Genomic DNA, 13,480 nt, shown 5'->3' with positions numbered 1-13,480 from the left:
TCAAGACCCTCACGCACCTTTAGGGGGTACCGGACGAGATCATGTGCAGAGCCTTCCCCACCACGCTGAAGGGCCCCGCAAGGATTTGGTTCAGCAAGTTGACGCCCAACTCCATTAATTCCTTCAAGGAGTTAAGCACCGAATTCGCATCGCACTTCATCGGGGGACACAAGTATAAGAAATCTACTGCATGCTTAATGAACATTAAGCAATGGGAAGATAAGACGCTGAGGTCCTACATCACCCGCTTTAACAAGGAAATGCTCTCGATTGATGAAGCTGACGACAAAATACTTGTAACAACCTTCACAAATGGGTTGCGGAAGGGTAAGTTTTTGTTTTCTTTATACAAGAATGACCCAAAAACCATGTCGGATGTACTTTATAAGGCCACCAAGTACATGAATGCCGAGAATGCACTACTGGCTCGAAAGGAAAAGCCTAGGAAGAGAGAGAGGCAAGAAGACCTGCGACAAGACAGGGGGCGAAATATGGCAAGGACCGAATAGCGAAAAGATGACAGGCGCTCTAAGCCCCCGGCAAGGAGGTTCACAAGTTTCACCCCGCTAACCACCCTAATCGACCAAGTCCTAATGCAAATAAAAGACGAAGGAGCCTTAACCTTCTTTGGAAAGCTGAAGGGGGATCCCAACAAACGGCCTAGAGACAGGTACTGCTGCTTCCACCGTGATTACGGTCATGACACAGCTGACTGCTATGACTTGAAGCAGCAAATTGAAGCTCTTATTAGGCAAGAGAAGTTAAAAAAGTTCGTCAGCAGGGAGAGAACAAATCCGCCTACTCAAGAACAAGCCCCCCAACGGGACAACGAGCGTCCCAAACCACCCCTGGGAGACATAAGGATGATTGTGGAAGGCACGACGACTACTGGCTCGTCCAAAAAGGCCCGAAAGACTTACCTCAGAATGGTTCAAAATGTTCAGATGACAGGTGTTGTCCTGAAGATGCCACAGGTTGATAACCCAATTATTGGTTTCTCAGAAAAAGGTGTTGACTCCTTCACCACCCACATGACGACGCACTAGTCGTTAGCATCCGAGTAAGAGACTACATCACATACCGGGTGTTGGTCGACAACGGTAGTTCCACAAACATTCTCTACTACCCTGCGTTCTAACAGATGCGGATCGACAGAGAACGTCTGGTCCCAACCAACGCTCCACTCGTTGGGTTTGGAGGAACAAAAGTATACCCCCTAGGTACAGTCACATTACCTGTAACAATAGGGGATTATCCTCAACAGATTACTAGGGATATCACATTCCTTATTATCGATTGCTCCTCTACATACAATGCCATCATAGGGCGACCAACCCTTAACTCATGGAAGGCCATAACCTCAACCTACCACCTGATGATTAAATTCCCCACGGAGTACGGAGTGGGGGAATTGCAATGAGATCAAGTAGCTGCGAGCGAGTGCTACATTGCGATACTAGAGATGGACGACTATCTACAGACCATGAGCATAGAGGAACAACGAATGGGGGCAGAACCCGTAGAAAGGCTCGAAGAGATACCTCTCGATAGCTCCAAATTGGACAGAACCACAAGGGTTGGCACTCTCGCCAGCCCAACGGTTCGCCAAGTGCTCGTAGCCTTCCTTAAGGAGAATCAACACATGTTTGCCTTGAGTCATGAAGACATGCCAGGAATTGACCTGTCAGTCATGGTACACAAACTAAATGTGTCACCCTCTTTTCCACCCATCCAACAGAAGAAACGAGTATTCGCCCCAGAACGAGACCGAGCAATAGCAGAAGAAGTCGGCAAGTTACAAGAGGCGGGCTTCATCAAGGAAGTATACTATCTCGACTGGCTAGCAAACGTGGTAATGGTCAAGAAAGCCAACGGGAAATGGAGGATGTGCGTAGATTTTATGGATCAGAACAAAGCATGCCCCAAGGATAGCTACCTCCTTCCTCGAGTCGACGTACTGGTAGACTTTACAGCTCAGCACCAGCTACTAAACTTCATGGACACCTTCTCAGGGTACAATCAGATCTAGATGGATGAAGCAGATCAGGAGAAGACTTCATTGTTACCAGCCAAGGTTTTTTTTGTTACAAAGTAATGCCATTCGGCCTTAAGAACGCAGGCGTGATGTATCAAAGGCTCATAAATAAGATGTTTACAAACCAAATCGGGAGGAACGTTCAGGTCTACGTCGACGACATGTTGGTAAAAAGCTAAAGGGAAGAAGACCATTTGAAGGATCTCGAGGATGCATTCGGCACCCTTGCTCCTACAACATGAAGCTTAATCCAAGTAAGTGTGCCTTCGGAGTGATAGCGGGAAAGTTTTTGGGTTTTATGGTGTCCCAAAGAGGCATCAAGGCCAACCCAGACAAGATCAGAGCCATAGTAGAGATGGCCCCCCCGAAGAACGTAAAAGAAGTGCAGAGTCTAAACGGTAAAGTAACCACCCTGAACAGGTTCATATCAAGAGCGACGGATAAGTGTAAACCCTTCTTCCGTACGCTAAAGAAATCCTTTGAATGGACTGTCGAGTGTCAGCAAGCATTCGAGGAGTTAAAGGCCTACCTTTCTTCCCCACCACTGTTAAGTCCTTCGCAACTGGGGAAAAAGCTCTTCCTGTATTTGGCCATCTCCCCTGCAACTGTCAGCGAGGCCTTGATCAGAGAAGAAGACAAGGTTCAAAAACCCATATACTACGCCAGCCGGGCATTTCGTGGTGTAGAAAAAAGGTATCCACCCATGGAAAAGCTCGCATTCGCTTTAGTTATGGCAACTCGCAAACTCAAGCTGTACTTCCAAGCCCACACGGTAATTGTCCTAACCGAACCTCTACGGCAGGCAATGAGCAACCCCGAAGCTATTGGACGGCTGGCACTATGGGCAATAGAGTTGAGCGAGTTTGACATTTAATACCGCCCCCGCACCGCTATCAAAGGACAAGTCGTTGCTAACTTCATAGCAAAGTTCACCAACGGGGAAGACAAGGGAGCAGATGAATGTCCGCAGTGAAGGATATATACAGACGGGTCGTCCAACAGGTAGACTGGGGGTGCAAGTGTCGTACTTCTCTCTCTTGAAGGAAACCAGATCGAATGCATGGTTCACCTCGACTTCCCTACCACCAACAATGAAACAGAGTATGAAACTTTAGTAGCAGGGCTTGATCTCGCCAAAGCAGCAGAAGCTGCAAGAGTGGTTCTTTACTGCGACTCTCAGGTCGTCACTAACCAAGTAAACGGGGATTATGAATGTAGAGGCAAAAGAATGAGGAGGCAAAAGAATGAGGAGATACCTGGATCAAGTAAAGAGAAGGGTAACGAGCTGAAGGCCAAAATTATCTAGATCCCCAGAAGAGAGAACGAGCAAGCTGACCGCTTCGCCAAAGCCGCTTCAGCCGCACAGATTACTACCCTTAATAACGTACTCTCTTTTGTATAGCTTTCTCCGCTAATTGATACCGTCGATGTGTAGGAGATAGGTTCCGAAAGCAATTGGACCACGCCGTTAATCTCTTATTTGAAAAATGGCGTCTTACCAGACGGAAGGGAGGCCACAAGAAAGCTGAAGGTCCAAGCAGTGTGATTCATCTTGATAAAGGACGTCTTATATAAGAGGGGCTTCTCCCGCCCATACCTAAGGTGTTTGGGTCCCAAAAAAGCAGACTACGTCATGAGAGAAGTCCACAAAGGGATCTACGAAAACCACTCAGGGTTGCGATCGTTGGCACACAAGCTAATTCGAGCAGGGTACTACTGACCCACCATGCAAAAAGACGCTTAGACTTATGTCAAAGCCTGCGACAAATGCCAAAAATTCAGCAACATCATCCAACAGCCGTCTGAAGAGTTGACCCCTATGACAGCCCCATGACCATTCGCTCAGTGGGGGTTAGACATCATAGGGTCATTCCTAATAGCAATGCGACAGCTGAAGTTCCTGATAGTAGGCATAGACTACTTCACAAAATGGGTGGAAGCTGAAGCCTTGGGCACCATCATGGAGAAAAACATATAAAGCTTCGTTTTGAAATCCATCATATGCAGGTTTGGGATCCCAAGAGTCTTAGTCTCAGATAATGGGAAGCAATTCGACAACGACTCTTTTCAGGATTTTTGCTCGCAGTTAGGAATCAGAAATCACTACTCCTCCCCCGCCCACCCTCAAGCAAACGGACAGGTTGAAGTCACAAACCGATCCTTGCTCAAAATTCTCAAGACTCAGCTTGAGGGAGCAAAGGGCATATGGCATGAAGAGTTGCCAAGCATACTATGAGCGTATAGGACAACAGCGAGGACGCCCACAGGAGAAACACCATTTCAGCTAATATACGAAAGCAAAGACATCATTCCAGCCGAAGCCGGGCTCACAAGCTACAGGGTGGACAACCATAATGAAGGAAAAAACAACGAAGCTATGCGTCTACAGCTTGATCTAGTTGACGAAGTCAGGAAGACAGCAAAACAAAGGCTCGCACAATACCAGGACCGCATGACTAAGCACTACAACTCCCAGGTCCGACATAAAGACTTTCAGGTCGAAGATCTCATTTTGAGAAAGGTCATGGGCGCTGCTAAAGACCCAACCTAAGAAAAGGTTGTCCCCAATTGGGAAGGACCTTACCGAGTCACGTCATGGCTAAGGAAAGGCACCTACCACTTGGAGACGATGGACAGACGGAAGCTACACCACCTATGGAACATCAAGCACCTGTAGAAGTACTACCAGTAAGGAGGATAGCGTGAAGAGCGGCACCCCCTTTATTTTTAGCACACCTTAGTTAAATTCCTCAGTTTTGCTATTTTTAGATTTTGCTACAATTACTCTTTTTAAGCCCAAAAGGCAGGTTTTCTTCTTTTCAAGAACTACTTATTCTACGAATGCATGGTTTATTATAATAAGAGGAGTTTATTCAAATATGGCTAGTGTTTATCTACAGAAAGTAGTCCACAAAGTAGACGACCCTAATACCAAGTCCATAAAAATGGACGAGCTTATTGTCTCTAAAAGTAGACGAGTTTATCAAAGTCCATAAAGTGGACGACTTCATCCCAGAGGGGTGAAATATTATCAAGTCCATAAAGTGGACGAGCCTATTGTTTAAAGAGTAGACGAGTTTATCAAAGTCGATAAAGTGGACGCCTTCATCTAAGAAGGATGAAATATTATTGTCCATAAAGTGGACGAGCCTATTGTCCAAAAAGTAGACAAGTTTATCAAAGTCCATAAAGTGGACGACTTCATCTTAGAAGGATGAAATATTATCAAGTCCATAAAGTGGACGAGTTTATTAAAGTCCATAAAGTGGACGACTTCATCCCAGAAGGGTGAAATATTATCAAGTCCATAAAGTGGACGAGTTTATTAAAAGTCCATAAAGTGGATGAGTTTATTAAAAGTCCATAAAGTGGACGACTTCATCCCAGAAGGGTGAAATATTATCAAGTCCATAAAGTGGACGAGCCTATTGTCCAAAAAGTGGACGAGTTTATCAAAGTCTATAAACCAAAGGATGAAATATTATTAAATCCATGAAGTAGACGAATTTATTAAAATCCATAAAGGGGACGGGTTCGATAAATGAAATCCATTACTCAATAAAGTGGATAAAATCATTACAGCTGACGGCTTTATAAAATTGTCATCACTTAAAAATGGTCATTGAAGCTGATGACCTCAGGAAAATATCATTACTTAACAGTGGATGAGTTTCCCAAGTCCATAAGTCAAACATCCATAAAAGTGGACAAGGTTATAAAGTAGACGGATTTATCAGTCCCTTAAATGGGCAAGATCTTTCCAGTAGAACAAAATATAGTCTACAAGATAGTGGACGGACCTATAACAAAGCAGACGGGTCCATAATTATGCATGAAAGTATACGGATCTAACTAAACTGACGGGCTCAACAAAAAGCCAAGGAATGAAGGCAAGTCTACACAGTAGACGTCTACAGACGAGTAGGCCTATCATGTAGGGAAGATGGGTTCATATTCAACTCATGAAAATAGCATAGAAGTGTACAAATGGAAAAAGCTAGACGACGTTAAAAGCAACGAGCATAAGATACCGAACATAAAATGAAGTTTTTACAAACGAAGCCCAAAAACGCTAGGGCATTTAAACATTGTTTGAAAATTAAACGAAATATAAAAATTGCAAAGAATAAAGGCTATGGCTGAACAGCGGAAGTATCATGGGGGGTCTTATTGTCTGTTGAGGTCTAAAAAAAAACCACAATACCCAAGCCCAAAGGAATAAGTGCAAGGGGGCCACGAAAGAGAAGAAATGGCAGGCCCAAAAGGCTTGAAGCCCAGAAGCTTATGAGAAAAGAAGAAAGAAAAGAAAAAGAAGCCCATATCAAAGGATTGAAGAAGAAAGCTGACCTGGGATCCTTAAAGACCACCAAAAGGCTCGGATCCTCCTAGGCGTGTAAGAACAGTCAACAAAAGATTAAGATAGTTCGAAAGGAAAGAACAAAAAAAGAAACACAAGAAACAGAAGGGAAGCCACGTCCCTCTCAAGCGCCAAACGACCCAGCAAGAAAAGAGGAAAGAATCAGCGACCTCTCATGGCGCAAGTGGGAAGCACCTCGGGGAACCAGAATGAAGAAGTATAAAAAAGGGAATAGCAGCGGAAAACTTTCAAACCGGCAGAATGGGATTCCGCCCGTCTAAGAAAAAAAGATAAAGAAGAAGAGTTGCCAAAAGTGGGATCGAGAAAGGCGTGACCTCAGCATGTTCCGGAATAGGTAGTCAGTCATAGACTTTCAAAGAAATCAAAACTAAAGGAAGGAAAGGACGAAGAACAGGGAAACGAAACCTGCTGAGCGATGGGCATAATACATGCCCTGTTGACCGAAGGACAAAACAGGGGAACCAATGGTTCCCTTGGGACTTCAGAATATCACTATAAAAAGGGGGGAATGATTGCGAAGAAGGGCAGAGAGAATTTAGGAGTGAAAGAACTATTGATAAAATTCTGAAAAGAAGAGAAAACTCAAGGAAAATTAGTAACACTACTTCCCGGTATCCTAGAAAAGCCACTATAGCACATACTCGGATTAAAAAAGAATCAAACTTTGCAAGTCTTGAAGGTTAGAATAACCATTCAAGACTGTAATTTTTTAGCTTACTTGAATCTTGTATTACGTCTTAGTGAGCGTACTGTAATCATAATAAAGAAAAATTCAATGAAATACTTTCCACTGATTTAAGGATCTCTAAAACGTTGCTTTGTGCTTTTATTATTTTGTTCTCTGCATTTACTTTGCTGTTTTGATTTGTCATTCAATACAAATATCCTTATTTGTTAGTTTATGTGTATTGTAGGAAGCATGCCCTGTGCACTATTTGATTCTTAAATAGCCTATTAGCTGTGGTGAATCAAAGCCCGGTCCACCAAACTACAACTATGCGGCCCGGGATCCTTGGGCCTGAGTGTTACAGAAAAAGGCACTCTCACATTTTGGCTACTCCGTTGGGGACTAGGTAAAGAAGAGGGAAGAAGTAATCCCTTCGCAGAGCATGCCTTCAAGACAAAGAAACAACAAAGGAACTAATGTCCCACCTACAACCTCTAAGCCTGTGGGAGAAAATGAGGTAGCTTCCAGACAGAGAGGCGAGATACCCCTGGTAGAGCAGGAGGTTGTGTTAGGACAAAGGCACACAAGGCAGGAGCCAGACCCTATGGCTCGGATGACAGCAATGTTGAAGGATTTGAAGCAAGAAGTTCGCCTTCTCAAAGAAGGCAGGACACAGGAAATTAGGGACAATGTTCCCCTTGTTGGTAACCAAGACAGAACGCAACCAGAAGAAGGGTCAGCAGTGGGAAGGAGAGCCAACCCCCAATACTTAACACTGGCAAATGTCAGTGCCCTCCTGAAGCAAGAAAGGGAAAAACTCTCGGGGATCCCTAAGCAATTCTCTTGGGATCCCCCGTTCCCTCCAGAACTTCTTGGCAAACCATACCCCAAGGGGTATGAACCCCCAAAGTTTCATCCTTTCGATGGAAGAAATGGAAGTACTGTGAAACATGTGAGTAGGTTCATTCACACTATGGACCCTATGCAGGAGACAGAGAACTATGTCTAAGGGAATTTGCTAAATCCTTAGTGGATAGAGCATACACTTAGTACACCACGCTGAGACCCGGGTCCATTAAAACCTGGGATGAAATGATGGAAAGATTTTGTGCCAAGTATTACCCCGGTGAGAACAAGATCACTTTCCAGAACCTTTAGATGGTAAGGCAGAGACCTAGAGAGGATCCCGTCTAGTTCATTAAAAGATTCGAAGATGTGTCCCTAGATTGCTATGGAGACCACGAAGAGAAGAAGATCGTAGAAACTTGTATAGCCAACATGCTTTTTGATTACAGGCTCAACCTTGAAAATTTATGTATCACGCAGTTTGTTGACCTGTTACAGAGAACTAGAAGGACAGCACAGACTATGAGGACAAAAAGGATGCCAGTGTCCCAAGCTATGACAGCATTAGTGGGAGAGAAAAGGAAGAGGCCTGACGGGAAGGTGTTTGAGGAACCACTGGTGATCCCATGTACAGCTGAGGAATTAAACCATGTCTTAGACAAATAGATCGGAGATGGAGTTGTTAGGCCATTTACTGTGTCCAGGCCGCCAACTGAAGAAGAAAGGAAGAATCTTTTGTTTTGCAGGATCCATAATTATGTCAAGCATTCCACTAAGGATTGCTGGACCCTTCGTAGACTCTTCCACAAAAAGCTAAGGGAAGGAACCCTGGAACTCACTCAGAAGGAGCCAGAAGTGCAGAGGAACCCCTTGCCTAACCACAAAGGGAAAGGGATGGTAGCAGTAATAATCCATGGGAATCCAACAGAGGCAGGAGAATCTGAAGGATCCTTTCACCCAAGCACAGTCAGGACCCTCCAGAAGAATCCCAAGTTTAGGTCACTATTCAACCAACTGGGATTTGGACCAGAAGTAAGAAGGGTGGCCACAGAGTCTCTCATGAGCATAACAGCAGATTCAGGAATGGAATGCTTCACAGCAGAGTCACATGCTAGTCGAGCTTTCCTAGAGACAACCAATGCAATAACCTTCACTGGCGAGGACATAGGGATTGAGCACCTGGACCACCATAGGCCCCTTTATCTAATGGCCACCATAAATGATGTCCAAATCAGAAGAGCACTGGTGGACACAGGGGCATCACTCAATCTCATAGCCTTTAGTACCGTGGAAGCTGTGAGCCTGGTTGACAGAAGGATCCTGGGGGCTCCCATAGAGATAACAGGATTTGGGGGGTCGGTGGAATCAACAGAGGGTACATACAGCTAGCCTTAAGGGTAGGGCCAATAGTAGCCTTGACAAGGTTTCATGTGATTAATGCAGAATTATCTTACCATGTGTTGTTGGGACGCCCATGGCTCCATAAACACCGCCTTATCCCATCTACGTTCCATTAGTGCATTAAAGGGAGACTGAATGGGAGGCCCGTGAGAATCTCTGCCAACTGTAACCCTTTTAGCTAGGGAGAAGTAAACTTTGCAGAAACAATGTTTTATGATAAGTTAGAGCCAGATGATGAAAGCCCCGTCCCAGGTACTCCAGGGGCACCTATCCTAGAAGAAGAAGAAGGAGGAAGAGGCACCCGTGACCTGAGAAACCTTCTTGAAAGAAAAAGGCAAAAAAGGGAGCTCAGCTCTTCAGGATCCCGAGAATGTGTGGTGGTGCGAGAACCCGGAAGGAGGTTAATTTATTGTTTGTGAAGGTGCGCGGGACCTAAATGCATTATGCAGAAAAGTCCCGGACCACCAAGTTGCATGATGGCCCAAGAAGAAATCCCAGAAGAACCAGTCAAGGAAGCCCAAATTCAGCCTAAGGAAGAATTAAAGGAAATAAATTTGGGAACCAAGCCAGGATCCCGGAAGCCTGTCTTTATTAGCAGTCAACTAATGGCACAAGAAAGGGAACAATTGGTAGCCTTACTCCAAAAATACAGAAATGTGTTCGCATGGACCTATGATGAAATGCCCGGTTTAGACCTGGGATTGGTAGTTCATTCTCTTAATGTGGACCTAGGAATGAGGCTAGTAGTTCAGCCGGCTAAGGTCTTTCACATCGAGGTAGAAGCTCAGATAATTCAAGAAATCAAAAAGTTGCTAACAGCTGGTTTTATCAAACCCATCCAACACCTAAAATGGCTTTCCAACATTATACCTGTGAAGAAGAAAAATGGTCCGATCCGTTGCTGTGTGGATTTTCGCAACCTGAACAAGGCGTGTCCAAAAGATGAGTTCCCCCTACCCAATATCGACCTCCTTGTAGATTCAGCCGTAGGAAGCTTAATGTTCTCATTTATGGATGGGTACAGTGGGTACAACCAAATCCACATGGCTGCCAAAGATGCAGAGAAAACGACATTTAGAACTCCAATCGAGAACTTTTACTACACTGTAATGCCCTTTGGCCTCAAAAATGCGGAGGCTACGTACCAGCGAACCATGAAAGCTATTTTCATGACATGATACATGAGGAGATGGAAGATTATGTAGATGACATTGTGGTCAAATCAAATACTAGAACAGGACACTTCCGAGTACTTGAGCAAGTTTTTGAAAGATGCAGGAAGTACAAACTACACATGAACCCCATGAAATGTGCCTTCAGGGTGTCTGCTGGAAAGTTCCTTGGGTTTCTGGTACATCACAAAGGCATAAGTGTAGATCCAGCCAAGGCCACAGCCATCGCCACAATGAAAAGACCGACTACTATAAGGGAGCTCAAAAGCTTCCTAGGAAGGGTCTCCTATATTAGGAGATTTGTGCCTGGGTTAGCTTCAGTTATGACAGGTTTATCCAAACTGTTGAAAAAGGGAATTGAGTTTACCTGGGGAACAGAACAACAGGAGGCTTTCCAAAGAATTCAGTACATCATGAATCATTTGCCCACCCTCTAGGCACCAGTACGTGGGCGACCTCTGTTATTATACTTAGCATCAAATTCTCAGGCAATAGGAGCTTTGCTAGCACAGGAAGATGACCAAGGGAATGAGCAACCTGTCATCTACGCGTCCTAGAGGTTGAAAAGGTACTTCTCAGCTCACCAAATCCTTTTGGTGACTAAGTCCCACCTCATAAAGGCACTCCTACACCAACCCCTTCTCACGAGAAGAATAGCACAATGGCTAGTATTGCTCTCTCAATATGACATAGGTATCAGAACTCCCAAAGCTATCAAAAGCCAAGCCATAGCGAATCTGCTGGCTCAGTTCCCAGGAAAGGAGGAAAGTCCACTGAGTGAAGAAATCCCTGGTGAGGTGGCAGTAACAGAGATCCCAGGAAAGAAATGGACCATGAGATTCGACGGGTCAGCTACAACAACTTCAAATGGGGTAGGAATTGTATTAAGCTGTAAGAATGGGGACACCATACCCTTGTCTTTCAAGCTCAGTTTCTCGTGCTCTAATAATGCAACTAAATATAAGGCATGCTTAACCAGGTTGACTATAGCACTCAGTATAGGAGTAAAGCATATAAGAGTGTTGGAAGACTCCAATTTTGTAGTTTCCCAAGTGAAAGGTGACTTTGCGTTACGGGAACAAAGTTTAGCAACCTACAGAACTTGGGCACAAAGGCTGGAGTTGGAATTCTAGACCTTTAGCATAGAGTATACTCAAAGAAGTGAAAACATGTTTGCTGATGCGCTCGCCACTCTAGGATCCCAAATACCATTCAAAGGAAGGGACACGCTGGTAAAAATAGGAAGGCAAGGACATTCTATTGTAAGAATCCTCCAAGGCATGTACCCTGGAGAGTCCAAACAGTGGGATTGGAGGAGCGAAGTCAAAGAAAAGATGAAAAGGGCAGGACCCAGAGGGAACATCAAAGAACTAAAAGATTACACTCAGATAGAAGGGGAATTGTATAGAAGGTTGCCAGGGGGAATTTTGTCCAGGTGTATCAACGAGAAGGAAGGAAAGCTGAAGCTAGAAGAATTACATGCCTAAGCCTATGGAATTACAGAAAAGATCAGCCTATATAGAAGAATGCAACGCATGGGATATTACTGGCCAAATATGAATAAAGAGGCAGCAACTATACAGGAAAAATGTCAGGAGTGTCAGCTGGCGATAGATAAGGAAGAAAGTTATGCTGTGTTTGTTATAGAAGATTGGCGAGTTCCCTTCATAGAATATTTGGCTCAAGCGATCCTGCCAACTAACAGGACACTAGCCCGCCAGCTCAAGAAACTTGCAGACAGGTATTTCTTGCAGAACGGTATCTTATTCAAAAAGGGATACAGTAGGGATCCCCTAAGGTGCCTAGGGCCAAAGAAAGCTAGAGAAGTAGTCAAGGAAGTTCATTCCGGTGATTGTGGGAGTCACCCGGGAAAAAGAAGGCTCTATAAGCAATTATTATTGTTGGGATATTACTGGCCAACGATGAAAAAGGACTCTGAGGAGCTAGTCAAAACCTGCCACGCCTGCCAAGTCCTGAGAGATGTGATTCACACTCACCCAAATGTTTTACAGGATATGACGACACCATGACCTTTTCACACTTGGGGGCTCAATCTCATAGGGCCTATAAACCCTCTATCCAACGGTTACATATGGATCTTGGCAGCCACCGAGTACTTTACAAAATAGGTAGAGGCCATCCCTTTGAAAAAAGCTACTGGAGCAGCAGTAGCAAACTTTATTCGAGACCACATCATTACAAGGTTCGAGATCCCCAAAAGATTGATTAGTGACAACGGGACCCTATTCATAAACAAAGACATGAAGGGGTTAACTGAGGCATATCACATCAAACATGGGGGGTCTACCCCATACTACCCACAAGGAAACGGTCAAGCTGAGGCCACCAATAGGGTGATGTTGAAGATCCTTAAAAAGATGAAGCATGAATATGGAGGGAAATAGAGTGATCATTTGGCAGATGTACTCTAGACATGTAGGAGCTCTGTAAAGACAGCCACAGGATTCTCGTCATTTTCCCTAGTCTATGGAACGAAAGCTAATAGCCCTGTGAAATTAGTTATTCCTATACCAAGGGTGGTTCTTGAAGAAAGCCAAGAAGAAAATGAGGACGCAAACAATGAAAGGAGATTGTCAGATCTGGAAGGGGTAGAAGAAGAAAGAGGACTAGCCAAGAAAAGAAGCCAAAGGTACTAGCAAAGAATGACTAGAGCATATGCATAAGCAGTACGCCCAAGGACTTTCACTGAAGGGCAATTGGTACTAAGGATGACGGAACACGTAAGGAGGAACCTACCAGGGCCCTCCAAATTCACCCCAAAATGGGAAGGACCCTACATCATCAGGACAACCCATGAAAGTGGGTATTACCACCTTACAAAAAAAGATGGGACAGTCCTAACAGAACCCATAAACGGGAAATGGCTGAAACAATACTATGCATAAGGAAGAAGGAATCTCAGCATGCCAGGATCCTTTTGCTGACTTCAAGACCCGCTAAGTGTTTTTTTTTCTTTTATC

The sequence above is a fragment of the Quercus robur genome, chromosome 3 (assembly GCF_932294415.1).
Source record: "Quercus robur chromosome 3, dhQueRobu3.1, whole genome shotgun sequence".
Classification (NCBI taxonomy): domain Eukaryota; kingdom Viridiplantae; phylum Streptophyta; class Magnoliopsida; order Fagales; family Fagaceae; genus Quercus; species Quercus robur.
Note: the sequence above shows the minus strand (reverse complement) of the source record.